Raw genomic sequence first — 17,134 nt, 5'->3', positions numbered from 1 at the left:
CATAAAGGTTGGAGTATTTGGAGCAGGGTTTGATGGAACTTGAGGGAAAGATGAGGAAAAGGGTCTCGGATTGTCAGAACGCAGAGGGCAATGAAGAAGGACATCTGGCAAGGGCGTATCTGCTATTGGACATGCGCGACCTGGGGAATCTGATTGGCGGGGCTAAGAAGGCCAAGCTTGGAGAAGGTCCCTCTGGGACCAAGTAGATTAAGGGTGATGTTTTCTAGATTCGTTTTAGAATTTGATTGTAGTAAGGCAAATGCCACTAGTGACTCTTTATAATTATTGTCGTTTTAGTAGAGATTTGGTTTATATTTATCATTTTCATGAAATGATGCAGTTATCGGCATTGAGTTTTATCCAAAGCTATATGTCGCTAGGCCTACCTCGGGCATGATGAGGTCCTCAAATTAGGACGTGAATTCCGCAATACATGTTTAAATATCGTAAATATCCTTTTAATACTCTTTACTGACTTGTTTACCTTTTGTTTTTCTTCTTTTCTTTATTTATTCCCATCCCCTAAGGTTGGTTTGTGCATACTTGCATCATCGGCATATCATACCAGATCTAGAGGTCCTCCACCTCCTCCTCCTCCAATTGATCCTAAGAACAAAGGAAAGGTTAAGATGGATGATCTGAGCGGTATCAGGAAAGACAACGCTACACATGCAGAGAATGTTGAGACTTCGGATGGTCGGAGTACTCCGGCATAGAACGACTTAGCTTTGCAATTAGAGCAAAAGATACTAGAGTTACAAGGGGAACTTGAGCAGGTCCGTAATTTGGCAAACCTTTCCCTTACCCTGAATGTTCCCGACATCAACCAACAAAATGCAAAAAACTCAACACCTCCTCAAAACACACACAACCAGCACCCGCAAAATCCTCCCGCACCTTATCAATACGCCACGCCTCCCAAAAATCCTAATCCTCCACCAGCACCAATTCCTCCACAACATCATCATCATCCGACCCAGTACCCACAAACTACCACATACCATACTCCTCAGAATGCACCACAACCTACTCCTGACCCCCAAAACTAAACCGATGACCACTATTACGCCCAGATTCCCAGAGTCCACCAAAGCAATCCCATATTTGTGAAAACCTTACCCCATACCCCACAACAAACCCTATACATACCCGAATCCGCCGAAAAGGACCTGCTCATCAAGAACATGGAATAGGAACTCAAGAAACTTACCGGCAGGGTTCAAAATATCGAAGGGGGTAAAGGCGTTGAGGGTTTGAATTATGAAGATTTGTGTATTCAGCCAAATGAAGAACTGCCAGAGGGTTACAAACCTCCTAAATTCGAAATGTTCGAATGAACTGGTGATCCGAAGGTGCACTTGAGAACATATTGTGACAAGATTATAAGAGTTGGCAGGGATGAAAGAATCGGCATGAAGCTGTTAATGAGAAGCCTCACTGGAGACACCCTGTCTTGGTACATCAGTCAGAACCCAAAGAAATGGGTTAATTAGGTAAGCATGGCATCGGATTTCATGGATCGATTCAGGTATAACACATAAAATGCACCAGACCTTTTCTACATTCAAAATCTCAAGAAGAAGCCAACAGAAACTTTCCGCGAGTATGCTACTCGGTGGAGGTCTGAAGCTGCAAAAGTAAGGCCAGCGCTGGAAGAAGAACATATGAATAAGTTCTTCGTCAGAGCTCAGGATCCGCAATACTACGAAAGATTTATGGTTATTGAAAACCATAAATTCTCCGATATCATCAAGTTGGGAGAGAGAATAGAAGAAGGCATCAAAAGCGGAATGGTGACAAATTTTGAAGCACTCCAAGCCACAAATAAGGCCCTGCAGGCAAGAGGTATCTCCAAGAAGAAAGAAGTAGGTGCAGTAATGGTAGCCCAAGGTCCGAAGTCTCCTCTCACATACCAAACACCTCCACCCACATATCAGCCTTCACCTCCCAGATACTAACAACCTGCCACCACTTACCATACCTATAACACCCAACCTGCATACTACCACTCACCACTATCCCGCCAAAACTACCAAAAACCTAGACCAAATTTCGACCGCAGACCACCCAGACAATATACCCCAATTGCTGAACCTATAGACCAATTGTACGAGAGACTGAAGGTTGCTGGTTATATCACTCACATTCTCGCTATCGCCATGGAAAATTCCTTTCAATGGGTCAATCCAAATAATACATGTGCCTATCACTCAGGCATGAAAGGTCATACTATTAATGAGTGTCTTACTTTGAAGGATAAGAATTAGACACTAATTGACACCAAAGTCATACAGGCAAATAAGGCTGCACCCAATATTCGTAACAATCCTCTCCCGGATCATAGGGGCGGAGGGGTAAACATGATAGAGACCGATGAAGAATGGGACTCAGAGGGGTCAATTGGACTCATTCGAGAAGAGGATTATCCTGAAACATCTCCAGTCACTCTCACACCTATCATGGTACAAACTCAGGCACCAATTGAAGTTGAGGTAGCTGCACCAACTCCATTTGAGGTTGAAGTAACAACACCCTTCACTGTGATGGTAACACCTACACCGTCTTATAAGTCTAATGCTATACCATGGGATTATGTTGCGGAAGCAAAAAGGAAAGGAAAGGGGAAAATGGAAGATACTGGTGCAGCACAAGGTATGACCAGAACTGGTAGGGTTTACACGCCCCAGCATTTGGGGGGGAACAAGTAAAGAAGCCGCTTCCAGGCAGCCCATCATTGAAACCGGCCCGGATGATCTTTGGAGAAAGTTGCAAGCAAGGGAGTATTCTGTGGTTGATCATTTGAACAAAACCCCTGCTCAGATATCCATTCGATCACTACTACAGAATTCTGAGGCACACAGGAATGCGTTGATGAAAGTGTTGAATGAGGCTTATGTACCCAACAACATTACCAGTGGAGAGATAGCCAATATGATAGGACAAGTGTTGGAAAGCCACAAGATCACTTTTCATGAAGACGGGCTACCACCAGAAGGACTAAGTCACAACAGGGCACTACATATCACAGTGCAGTTTGAGGATAAGTTCATTGCAAGAGTCCTGATAGATGGGGGTTCGAGTCTTAACATATGTCCACTAACTACTCTGAAAAGATTTGGTAAAGGCCTGCATGAGATACGAGCAGGAAGTATGAATATGAAAGCATTTGATGGGTCTCAAAGGGCCACAATTGGGGAAACCAACCTCAGCCTACAGATGGGCCCAACCTGGTTTGATGTTGAGTTTCAAGTGTTGGACATATCTGCTACCTACAACCTATTGTTTAGATGACCTTCGATACATGCCGTTGGGGCCGTAGCTTCTACTCTTCATCAGGTCGTGAAGTTTGAGTGGAACCATCAGGATGTGATCATCCATGGGGACGGAAGTCATCCCATTTAAACTAGTCAAACTGTTCCGGTCATCGAGAATAGAAGGAAGTTGGGTGGAGAAACATACCATCGCATCGAGCGCGTCAAAGCAATTGAAAAGGACAAATGGTGGAGAAGTAAGATAGAAGGCATATTGGCATGGACAGGGTATGAGCCTGGCAAAGGTCTCGGTAAGAATCTCCAGGGGATCACCAAACCAATACAGCTAAAGCGTCACGGCATAACTTTTGGGCTTGGGTATGAATATACCTCGCACGAGTATCAGAATTGGTCGCCACCATGGCGTGGTCCTGATTACCCTCTAGAGCAACCAGTACCACATTTGAGCCAGTCATTTCATCAAGCTAACATGATATGGGAATCCAAAGAAGATGAAGTTCTAGCCGGTATAAGGAATGTGTTTCTGGATGATGAAGACATGGATTGCAGTGCGATAGTTGAGGAGGAGGAGGAGGAGGAGGAGGAAGGCCTCATTATTCAAACGGTGGAGAAGGGAGTTGTTCTCAAGAACTGGACTGCTGCACCATCAAGGGCCCATCAAGTTCTTGGGTAGCCTGGCAATTAGCATCATTTATTTTTAAAGCAATTTTTATGAGCATTTAAGACATTTTCAGTATTTTGTTTTAAGCATGTTTTGTTTTGAAATAATTGCTCGGGTCATCAAGCCGTACCTGTTTGACGTTTTCAAGATTTATCTAAATGCATTGTTGTTTTTTGTATTTATTATTATTCTTTATATTTTTTCTCTACAGCATTATTATTACCTATCCCAATGAACCTACGACTGTGACATGTAATGAGACAACGCAACATAAGAATAATGATTCAGAGGATCTGGAAGAGGATATAATACCCGAGGAAATTGTCAGAGAAGTGGAAAACTTTGAAAACAAGCCTAAGTTCAATTTGGATGAGACTGAAATAGTTAATCTAGGAGACTCCGAAACAGTCAAAGAAACACGTGTAAGCATTCACCCGTCACCATCAGAGAAAGAAGAATACACTCATTTCCTGAAGTAATATAAGGATATCTTTGCATGGTCCTATGATGTTATGACCGGTTTGAGCACGTCCATAGTTGCTCATAAACTATCTACCAACCTAATGTGTCCGCCAGTAAAGTAGAATCTCATAAAGTTCAAGCCGGATATGAGTTTGAAAATCAAAGAAGAAGTCACCAAGCAGATCAAAGCTAAGGTTCTCAGAGTGGTTGAATATCCAACTTGGTTGGCTTACATCGTGCCAGTTCCAAAGAAGGATGGGAAAGTTAGAGTATGCGTCGATTATCGGGACCTAAACAAAGCAAATCCCAAAGATGATTTCCCGTTACCCAACATACACATACTGATCGACAACTGCGCCGAGCATGAAATCCAATCCTTTGTGGATTGCTTCGCGGGATATCATTAGATCTGGAGGGATGAAGATGATGCCAAAAAGATAGCTTTTATCACACCATGGGGGGTGTACTGCTATAAAATGATGTCGTTTGGTTTGAAGAATGCTGGGGCCACTTATATGAGGTCCATGACAACTATTTTCCACGACATGATACACAAGGAGATAGAGGTATATGTGGATGACGTCATCATCAAATCCAAGAAAAGTACATATCACATAGTTGACTTAAGGAAATTCTTTGTTCGGCTTCGGAGGTACAATTTGAAATTGAATCCCACAAAATGTGCCTTCGGGGTCCCCGCAGGAAAATTATTAGGATTCATCGTCAGCCGCTTCATAGCACAAGGAATTGAGCTAGACCCATCAAAGGTCAAGACTATCCAGGATTTGCCACCTCCAAAGAACAAGAAAGACGTGATGAGCTTCTTGGGACGTCTTAATTATATCATCCGCTTCATAGCATAATCAACCGTGATCTGTGAGCCGATTTTAAAAATGTTAAGGAAGGATACCGCAACCAATTGGACTTAAGACTGCCAGAACACTTTTGACAGAATCAAAGAATATTTGTCCACTCTGCCAGTCCTGGTCCCGCCACAACCTGGTAGACCACTACTACTCTATCTCTCCGTATTAGATGGGGTTTTCGGTTGTGTCTTGGGACAACACAATGAGACGGGAAGGAAAGAACAGGCCATATACTATCTGAGTAAGAAGTTCACACCCTACGAAGCACGGTATTCTTTGCTGGAACGCACCTGCTGTGCTTCGACCTGGATACCCGAGAAACTGAGGCACTACTTCTGTGCCTATACCACATATCTCATATCAAGGATGGATCCTCTGAAGTACATCTTCAAGAAACCCATGCCTACAGGGAAGCTGGAAAAATGGCAGATATTGTTCAGTAAATTCGACATCGTCTATGTGACTCAGAAGGCGGTTAGGGGACAAGCATTAGCGGATCATCTTGCGGAAAATCCTGTAGGAGGAGAATACGAACCACTAAAAACGTATTTTCCTGATGAAGAAGTATCATTCGTAGGAGAAGATATCGTCGAAGCCTACGACGGGTGGAGAATGTTTTTCGATGGAGCCGCAAACTTCAAAGGAGTGGGTATTGGAGTCATTTTGGTGTCAGAAACAGGTCAAAATTATCTGGTATCCGTGAAACTTAGATTTCCGTGCACCAATAATATGGCAGAATATGAGGCTTGCATATTAGGTCTCAATTTGGCCGTTGACATGAATATCCAGGAATTACTAGTAATCGGTGATTCAGATCTTTTGGTACATCAAGTGTAGGGAGAATGGGCTACAGAGAATACCAAGATATTACCATATCTATATCATGTGCAAGAGATGATGATGAGGTTCACGAAGATAGATTTTAGACATGTCCCGAGAATCCAGAATGAGTTCGCAGATGCATTGGCCACTTTGTCCTCCATGATACAACATCCTGACAAGAATTTCATCGACCCCATTCCGGTAAGGATTCATAATCATCCAGCTTACTGCGCTCATGTTGAATAAGAAGCAGACGGGAATCCATGGTTCCATGATATCAAGGAGTACTTGGCAAAAGGAGAGTACTCGGAGCATGCAAATCATACTCAAAAACGCACGCTCCGAAGATTGTCCAACCATTTCTTCCAAAGTGGAGGAATTATGTATAGAAGGACTCCAGACTTAGGATTATTACTGTGTGTTGACACCAAGGAAGCTTCCAAACTGCTCGAAGAGATACACTCTGGAACTTGCGGACCACACATGAACGATTTTGTTTTAGCCAAGAAGATACTAAGGGCAGGTTATTTTTGGATGACTATGGAAACAGACTGCATCAGGTATGTCCAAAAATGTCATCAGTGCCAAATACACGCAGATATAATACGGGTGCCACCAAATGAACTCAATGCAATGAGTGCACCTTGGCTTTTTGCCGCTTGGGGAATGGACGTCATTGGACCAATCGAGCCCGCCGCTTCAAACGAGCACAGGTTCATTTTAGTGGCCATAGAATACTTCACAAAATGGGTAGAAGCTGCATCCTACAAAGCTGTAACCAAGAAAGTCATCATAGATTTTGTCAGAGATCGTATTGTTTGCCGATTCGGGGTTCCAGAGTCCATCATCACCGACAACGCCGCCAATATCAATAGTGACCTAATGAAAGCTATGAGCGAGACCTTCAAAATCAAGCACAAGAATTCCACAGCATACAGGCCTCAAATGAATGGAGCCATGGAGGCCGCAAACAAGAATATCAAGAAAATACTGAGGAAGATGGTAGACAACCACAAGCAATGGCACGAGAGGTTACCATTTGCCTTATTGGGGGTACTGGACCATAGTCCTTGAATCAACCGGGGCAACTCCCAATTTGCTGGTCTACGGTACCGAAGCTGTCATTCCTGCCGAGGTTAAAATTCCTTCTTTAAGAATTATACAAGAAGCTGAACTTAGTGATGCGGAATGGATAATAACTATGAACAATTGGCTCTCATTGACGGGAAAAGAATGAATGCAGTGTGTCATGGTCAACTCTATCAGAATAGGATGTCCAGAGCTTTCAACAAAAAGTTTAAACCTAGACAGTTCGCACCGGGGCAACTGGTACTGAAGTGGATCTTCCCGCATCAAGATGAAGCCAAAGGGAAATTTTTGCCCAATTGGCAAGGGCCCTACATGGTTCACCGAGTACTAACAGGAGGAGCACTCATACTCGCAGAAATGGACGGAGAGGTTTGGCCAAAGCCTATCAATTCAGACGCAGTCAAAAGATATTATGTTTAGAATGTTCGCATTTCTTCATCTGATGTAATTGAACTATGCTTGACCTGATTCCCGTTTAAGAGGGGATATGTAGGCAGCCCTGTGGGTTCGGTCATAATTCAATAAAATTCTCATTTTCCCCACAATCAGAAACTGGGACAGAATTTTGATGAGGATCGTCAAAATTTCAGGGCAAGCTTAGCCAACGGCACCGTGTGCAGAATATCTAGAAAATCGTCTGAATAACTGGGAAATTTTTTTAGGAGAACCCTCAAAATTCTATGGCAAGAAGGTCGCAATGTCTCTAAAAATGTCACAGTTACTGGTTCATCTAATTTATTTAATATTACTGTGTTTTAAATAACTATGCACACATATTTTTCAGAAAGCTTTATTTTTAGCCAGATGCTACCCATGGTAACTCGAGCATGATTTCAATGCAGAGCAAAGCAACGCAAGCAGGCGGAGGCACAAACCAACCTCCCCATAAAACTCACAATTTTCCTTTGGATAAAGGAACAAGGAATAGCCGCGAGTACGTGCGCACCTTAGAATCACTATCTTCATAACAACAAAGCTACCGAACGCAAACATATCTACAGCTAAGAAATACTCTGCTATCACTTATTATCTATTAATTGCATGAGACTAAGCATTGTCTCAATTTTGCATGAGGCTAAGCTATACCTCCTTAATTGCACAAGGCTAAGCTCCGCCTTTCCTATTGCATGAGACTAAGCATTGTCTCCCATCTTGCATGAGGCAAATCCCTGCCTCCTTAATTGCACAATGCTAAGCTCTGCCTTTCCTATTGCCTGAGACTAACCATTGTCTCCCATCTTGCATGAGGCCAATCCCTGCCTCCTCAATTGCACAAGGCTAAGCTCTGACTTTCCTATTGCATGAGACTAAGTATTGTCTCCCATCTTGCATGAGGCTAAGCCCTGCCTCCTTAATCGTATAAGGCTAAGCTCTGCCTTTCCTATTGCATGAGACTAAGAATTGTCTCCATCTTGCATGAGGCTAATCCCTGCCTCCTTAATTGCATAAGGCTAAGCTCTGCCTTTCCTATTGTACGAGACTAAGCATTGTCTCCATTTTGCATGAGGCTAAGCCCTGCCTCCTCAATTGCATAAAGTTAAGCCCTGCCTTCCCAATGCACGAGACTAAGCATTGTCTCCAATCCTGCATGAGATTAAGCATTGTCTCCAACCTTGCACAAGACTAAGCATTGTCTCCAATCTTGCACAAGACTAAGCATTGTCTCTCCTTGCATAACCACAAATGTTGCGCTGTTCAAAACCTTGCATTATTCTATTCTCTCGGGGCTAAGCTCTGCCCCCGGTTCTACACAAGACTAAGCTCTATCTTGTTTCATCTCAAGCATTATGTCTTTGCATCTCATGGGCTGAAGCATAGCCAAATTTTCCAAAGGCGTCATAGTTTGAAGGCATCATCCTCATAGTCGGAAGACACCATGCCATGGACTGAGGATCTCTCAATATTGCACATCATTATTCAAAGGCATCATAGTTCGGAGGCACCATCTTCATAGCCCGAGAACATCATTTCATGGCCTACGAATCCCCTATGTCACAATTCATGGCCCGGGACATCACGGTCTAAGGACATCATCCTCACCGTCCAAAGACGATCTCCATAGTCCAGAGGGAATTTGCATCATGCTTAAATTTATGCAATAATCTATATGTATTTGTATGCATCATATTTTGAGTTTACAGGTGATTCAAGAAGTAACCGTTCTCTTAACTGGAGCAATCTTCGCTCCGATTTCCATTCAACGTTCATGTCGAGCAATTATTTCAAATGTAACCAACCACCGTCTGTTACCCATTTCCATCTGATAACCATTCTAATATCCATAACCATTCCCAGATACATCTGTTTACAATCCTGATATCGTCCTATCCAGAATATCTTATCTATTCTTACAATAACTCCATCGGTTTATTCCACCGTTGGATCCAGAACTACAAATGACCTGATTCTTGTAAAACCAGGGATATGTAGGAAGCTCAGAAACTAGGGTCCGGCCTATATTTTTCAAAATTACCCCGTTCAGTCAAAATCGATCATCATTTCTTTACCCAACAACTCTTTCATCCTTTCCAGGTAAAGAGGGGCAGTTGTTGATACCCAATTGTTCCCTCATATTTTCCATATATATATATATATATATATATATATATATATATATATATACTCACACCTTCAAAATAGCGCATATGCATCATTATTTGATTTACAAGCATACACAAGTATTTTTCATAATTTTCCATAATTTTTAAAGATTTTAAATCAATTTATTTCTGTATTTTATTATATAAATATCAAATAATTACCCTACAAATTATTTTTATGATGATTTAATCATCTAAATTTACCATTTATACCACTATGAGTTTTTAAATATTTCCAGTGCATTTCTTACAATTACATTTGCATTTTTAAGGCTAAATTACATATTTTTACAATAATAGCCCATATGCATATATAATTATATTATTTATGCAGAAAATGACTTTTTATATTTTTATAATGTTTAGTAATTATTTTTTAATAATTTGCATGCACAAATGATATTTTTGTTATTTATAAATTACTTTTCTAAATTATTCATTTGTTAAATAATTACCCTAAAAATTATTTTTATAATGATTTAATCATCTAAATTTACCATTTATACCACTATGAGTTTTAAATATTTCCAGTGCATTTCTTACAATTACATTTGCATTTTTAAGGCTAAATTACATATTTTTGCAATAATAGCCTATATACATATATAATTACATTATTTATGCATAAAATGACTTTTTATATTTTTATAATGTTTAGTAATTATTTTTTAATAAGTTTCATGAACAAATGATATTTTTGTTATTTATAAATTACTTTTATAAATTATTCATTTGTTAAACATTGGGTATTTAAAATCTGGCCCCAAATTCACCTTAATTTCGGACCCAAATTACCCAGCCCCAGCCCATTAACACCTGAGCTCAAACCAAATAACCCCCGACCCAACCAATTAAACTAACCCGACCCAGACAACTAATCGTGACCGTCGATCTCTGAGATCAACTGCCCATATTACTCCTACCCTTATAATTAACCAAACTCCCCTAAACCCTAAACTATTTCTCCACCACCCGCCGCCTTTGGATTCTCTCATCTATCTGCCCAAACCCTAGCTGTCTCCCCAATTTTCTCTCCTAATCCCACTGGACATGGGATTACATAGTTATTTCTTATTCCATTTATTTTGGGTCTGTAATAATTGTTGTAATAACAATTGGGGTATTAGTAAAATTGGGAAAGGTGTTTATCTTACACTTGCATTGAAATGGGTAGAAATCCTGCCTATATGTATTCTATTTTGCTCATAAATGTGTCATTATGCTCAAACATATTCAGTTATTATGTGTTAGAAATCCTGCCTATAGGTATCCTATTTTGCTTAAATGTGTTATTATGCTCAAACATGTTCAATTATTATATGTCAGTAATCCTGCCTATAGGTTCTCTATTTGGTTCAAATGTGCTCTGTTTTTACCTATTAGAAACAATGCCTATAGGATATTGAATGATTAATATCTCAATGTGCGCATAGGATTCTGTCTACACACTGCCTAATCTACAAATTTAGATGCCATGCATAAAGGATCTAAAATCAGTTCTAATTGTAACTATAGAAATCATGCCTATAGGATCTAAAATCAGTTTCAATTATGACTATAGAAATTCTGCCTATAGGGTCTAAAATCAGTCTTAATTATTGTCCTGCTCGTTTCTTTTAAGAGTTTTCAACACTGTGCTAATTATCATTATTAGGACCCATGCCTATAGGACTCGATTAAGCAATTCTGAACATATTCCTGTGATTACCATTGTTACTTACTAGATGAATCACCTAGATATGATGCCTATAGGTTTTAATCTCTTATACTTGTAATCAGTAGGCAACTATGTAGGCTTTAGAAATTGTATTAAGGGAAGTGACCTTTAACACACGAACTGCCTACTTATTAAAATTCAGAATCACATAGAGATCCTTCCTATAGGATTCTACAACCTTTACTTGTTTAAAATATGCAACTATCAGTGGCAATTAGTTTGCGTGCATTTGTTGTCTAAATGCGGAGGCCAACTTGAGCCCTTATTTGCATATACATGAAAGTCCAAATTGTTTTGTATGTCGCCTAGTTTCTTTCAATTTTGAGCAACCTAAGTTAAGTCTAGATACACCCGAGATAGAGGTCCAAATGCCTCCTGGACCATACGATTTAGAATTAACTAGTGCATTTTAGGCAAACAACTTAAAGATAGTAATCGGTTAGCAGGAGATGATAGTCTGTGCCTGCTGAATAATACGAGTAACACCCCATTTCGAGGGAGTTACGAAGTATTATTTATGTTGCACGGGGTGATCCTTTAGGCTAAAAAACTTAGGACCCCCCTTTTGTTTTAAAATCAATCATTTTATTTATTTGCCCAATTTTTTCTTTTCTCTTTTGCTTAGACTAATTCATATAATTCGAGTTCTGTCGGGACCCACCATTGTGGACCTCGAGGAGTGCCTAACACCTTCTCCCCGAGGTAATTTGAGCCCTTACTTGATCTTTGGTGACGCAAACTGGTTAAACCAGAGTTATCTGCAAATATGTGCCATAACGCACCTTAAATCCGTTAGGTGGCTCAATTTTAACACCCTTCCTTAAAATAGTTGTCACGTGTCGAAAACCGATTTCACGAGAAAAAGGGGCGCGACATCTGCCCAACAAGAAAGAGCCTAACAATGGGCCTGGCCTCCCCCTCTAGGGTGACCTCTACCCGCCTAACCTCCACCTATAACTGGGGGTGCATGTATAGCAGCAACTGGAGCAAACCTCAAAGCTTGAATACCCCGTTGTGACTCATATGACAGAATTCTGGGGAAACCATGTAGCAGGTGTCTCCACACTCAAAGTAACCTCTCCGATGATGTGGCTATGGAAGCTGTCTGGTGCGGGTACTCTAGGACCCATGGATATCTGAAACACCGCGTGAAGCCTGAAGTGCAAACTGAATTGGTTGACCCACAAAACCTCTACCATGACATATCTTACCTCTAAATAGGGATCAGCAGATCCTCTCGGTCCACGGGGCCTCTTAGCCTCCCTGCCCTCTCTCTCCTATCCCCGCATGCCCTCTAATCGGTGAGCGATCTCTACCACCTGCTGAAATGGAACATCCATCTCCAACTCCCGAGCCATGCTAAATTGGATACCATAGCTGAACCCCTTAATTAACCTGCAGACTCGCTCTCTAACTCTAGAAATCAAAGCAGGTGCGTGCCTGCACAAATCACTAAATCTAACAGCATACGCTGACACTGACACAGTACCCTGGCACAGCTGCTCAAACTCCACGCGCCATGAATATCGAACTATCTAGGGAACAAACTCTCTCAAGAACATCTCTAAAAATTGAGTCCATGAAAGTGAAGGTGCATCGGTTGGGCTACCCTCCTCATAAGCCCGCCACCACTGATACGATGCTCCCGACAGCTGGAATGTAGTAAAAGCAACCCCACTCATCTCCACAATACCCATGGTGCGGAGAATACGGTGACACTTCTTTATATAACAGTGTGCATCCTCCGAAGCTAAGCTACTAAAAGTAGGAGGACGATACTTCTTGAATCTCTCAAGTCTCAGCTGCTCCTCCTCAGATGCCCTTGTCTTGAACTCGAGCTGAACCAGAATAATAGGTTGTGCTGGCATGACACCCGGAACCTGGCCAATATGAACTCGCTGCTATGGAGTACGGGCGGCGTCAGTCTAAGCTCCTCCCCCGGTCTGTGAAGTAGTTGGTGCAACCGGAATCAACCACCCCTGAGCCAATGTACTAAACATGCTCAGGAATTGCGCTAAAGTCTCCTAAAGTCCTAGGGTAGCAGCAGATGCCTCAAGTGCATGTCCCCTAATTGGAGCTGCTGGTGGCTCCTTAGTTGTTGCTCTGGAAGGTGCTCTAGCTATAGCACGTTCTCCTCTTCGGCTCTGTCTATGCTCCGGCCCCTAGCAACACCATCTCCAGAGGTAGCGTCATCAGTAACTATAGCTCGTGTTCTCACTATCTGTGAGAGAATAGAATGACAAAGGCTCAAACTCTGAAATAAATAAACTCGCATGATAGGAATGAAAGAACTTAGTTTTTCCTAATAGTTCCGTAACCTCTCGAAGATAAGTATAGACGTCTCGGTACCGATCCGCGAGACTCTACTAAACTCGCTTATGACTCGCAGCACCTATGAACCTAGAGCTCTGATACCAACTTGTCACAACCCCAATTTCCTTCCGTAGGATGTCGTGATGGCACCTAGGCTCTAATACTAGATCATCCTAACACCTACTGAATTAATAACTGATTTTAACCAATTAACTATTAAGCATGAAATAGAAATTTCTATAATAAGCCAACAATCCCAATTACAATACAATATTCCAAAACCGGTAGTAAAAGTCAAGAGCTCTACTAAGTTCACTAGAAAAGAAATAAACAGTACAAAATAAACTTCAGAAGGTGACTCTAAGGCCTGCGAACGTGACGACAAGTATACCTTGAGTCTCCACAACAATGCCCGATCAGCTAGCTAATGATCAACAAACTCTGAAGTACCTGTATCTGCACAAAAATGTGCAATAAGCGTAGCATATGTACAACATAACGGTACCCAGTAAGTATCAAGACTAACCTCGGCGGAGTAGTGACGAGGAACAGTCAAGACACCTACTAGACATAATAACATGTACAAGTATGAATATAAAACTAACAGGGAACAATATAAAGCTAAACATGGTAAGAATAATGTTACAATACTCGGAATGAGAACTAGAAACGACACTTAACAACAAGGAGCCAATAGGAAATAATGCCGTAAAGTAAACCGAATACATTTTATGTCTGGTGAAACCAAGTACGGGTTAACAAGTAACAACCCAATAAAACGACTGCTTTCACACAAAGATTACACAATAATTTTCTCGAGGTGCCACACCTCAAAATCACAAAGCACGTGTCCCAAGTCACGAACCCTAATCACTTGGCATCTTGTGCCCACATTTCAAATCACAACTGCATGAAAAACTCATGTGCTGCACGGATAACTCACATGCCAATACCATCAATACCTCATATATGCACAGACAACTCACGTTCTAAGAGAGTGACAATATCTCATATTCGCACAGACAACTCACGTGCTAGCAGTAACAATATCTCATAACCGCACAGACAACTCATATGCCAATGGTACAACTCTCACACATAAGGTAAGTATACGAGATTACATGTAAATGATCAATGAACATCATGGTTCATCTTCTTAAACTAATATGAGTGATTAATTACGTGTATGCTTGTGCAACTGTTCTATCAAAACTCGAGTCAACAAGTAAGAGCATGAACAACGAATGACACATAGGAAACAACACAATAAAATGTAATATGCATGACTCACACAAGGTAGGCACACCACTATACGAATATCATCAATAACAATGCCCCCAGGCCATCACAAGTCATTAGAAATCATCCCCGACATAGCCCACCTTGTGTCGCCGCGTGCGCAACAATAAAGTAAATTCCCGCTTTGTCTCGCCACATACGCAAAACCGTGTATATATATATATATAGCCTGCCTTGTCACTCCGCATGTGCAAATATCAAGAATAACAATAGCACGGACAACTCACATGCGAACACCCCGACAATCCTCTTAATAATATCACGTGTGCCAAAAACATAACAACACAATATAACAACTCGCACCACATGTGCCCATATGCGATAACATTTCCTCAAAATGTTTCCAATACCACAACCACACATAGCCCTCGGCTCAACGACACTAAGTACAACAACAACAATAATAACACGGGAGTACAACAAGTAAATCAACACAGGAATCTCTAAACACAAGGAATGGAAGAATGTGCTCACAATGAAAGACATAACAAGTAATAATGGTTTCAAATAGGAATAACTCAACAATGGGAGGGATAACTTGTAACAATGATAACAAATACGTACGACTCGCTGATAAGAGAGATAACATGTAACAATGATTCTAAATAAGGATAAGTCAACAATGGAAGGGATAACAATAACTTCAATTAAGGTTAAAAAATTACAGAAGAGATAACATGGCAATAAAAGAGGCAACAACTTCAATTAAGGCATATAAGAGTATATTTGAAACAAGGGTAGAACATGTATCAATGAACTTCAAATAAGACATAAGGGTAAATTTAGCAATAGAGAATTTAACATGATAAGACAACTTCATTTTAATATACATAAGAACCTAAGAGTCTACGCCGGTCAATTTCCATATATAATTCATGCACACATTCTTCACCCCGTGTACATGTCTTCCACGTAGTTCAAATAGTACAAATAAACCAATCCCTACGGGGTAGTTCCCCCACATAACGTTAGGCAAGATACTTACCTCAAAAGCCCTACATCAATACTAAAAAAATAGATTTTCCTTTTCAATTCACCTCGGATCGGCACAAATCTAATCAAAATCGACTTAATAACATCAAATAATGCAAGAGAAATTAATTCCAATAAATAAATCTATAATCTTTACACAATTTCTTAAAAGTCAACCTGGGGCTCGCCCAGTCAAAACCCGGGTTCAATGATAGATTCTGACGACCCATTACCCCACGAGTTCATATATGTGATTAGTTTCAAAAATCGAGTTCAAATCGACTCTCAAAACTCAAATTCTTGTTTTTCAAAATATAGACAAAGTTTCCCAAAATTTCACTTTGACTCTCTAGATTTTGATGTTATAATCTAAGATTTATAGATGGAATATGATTAGAAATATATTAGAATCACTTACCCAAAGATTGTAGATGCAAATCCCTCTTCAAAATCGCCTCCTACCGAGTCTAGGGTTCCAAAATATGAAAATGAGGCTAAAACTCCCATCCCTCAGATTTTTGTACAATCGTAGCTGTCGCAAATGTGACCTGGGGTTCACAAATGTGAACCCTGCAAATGCGAGAAATCAATTGCAAAAGCGAAGAACCTCACATCCCTATTGTCATTGCAAATTCGATGATTTGTTCGCAAATGCGAACTTTGGACATATCGTAAAAGCGATCTATCTGATCGCAAATACGAACAAGCTTACCCATGCCTCCCATCGCAAATTCGAACTTTGGGTTCGCAAATGTAAACCTAGCAGACTACAGCTACCATTGCAATTGCGATACCTGGGGCATCTGTGCAAAACCAGCAGAACTTAAACTCTAACAAACACCTCGCAATGCATCCGAAACACACCCGAACCCTCGGGGCTCCCAACCAACCATCAACACAAGTCTAAAAACATAACACACACTTGCTCGCGTGATTAAATCATCAAAATAATATCCAAAACCATAAATCGGACCTCCAAAACACATGAAATCAACATGAAACTCAAAAACCTCTAAAAACACAACAGCGCTTCTGATTCTTATCAAATCAACTCGGAATGA

Source organism: Nicotiana tabacum, chromosome 4 (genome assembly GCF_000715075.1).
Source record: "Nicotiana tabacum cultivar K326 chromosome 4, ASM71507v2, whole genome shotgun sequence".
NCBI lineage: Eukaryota > Viridiplantae > Streptophyta > Magnoliopsida > Solanales > Solanaceae > Nicotiana > Nicotiana tabacum.
Note: the sequence above shows the minus strand (reverse complement) of the source record.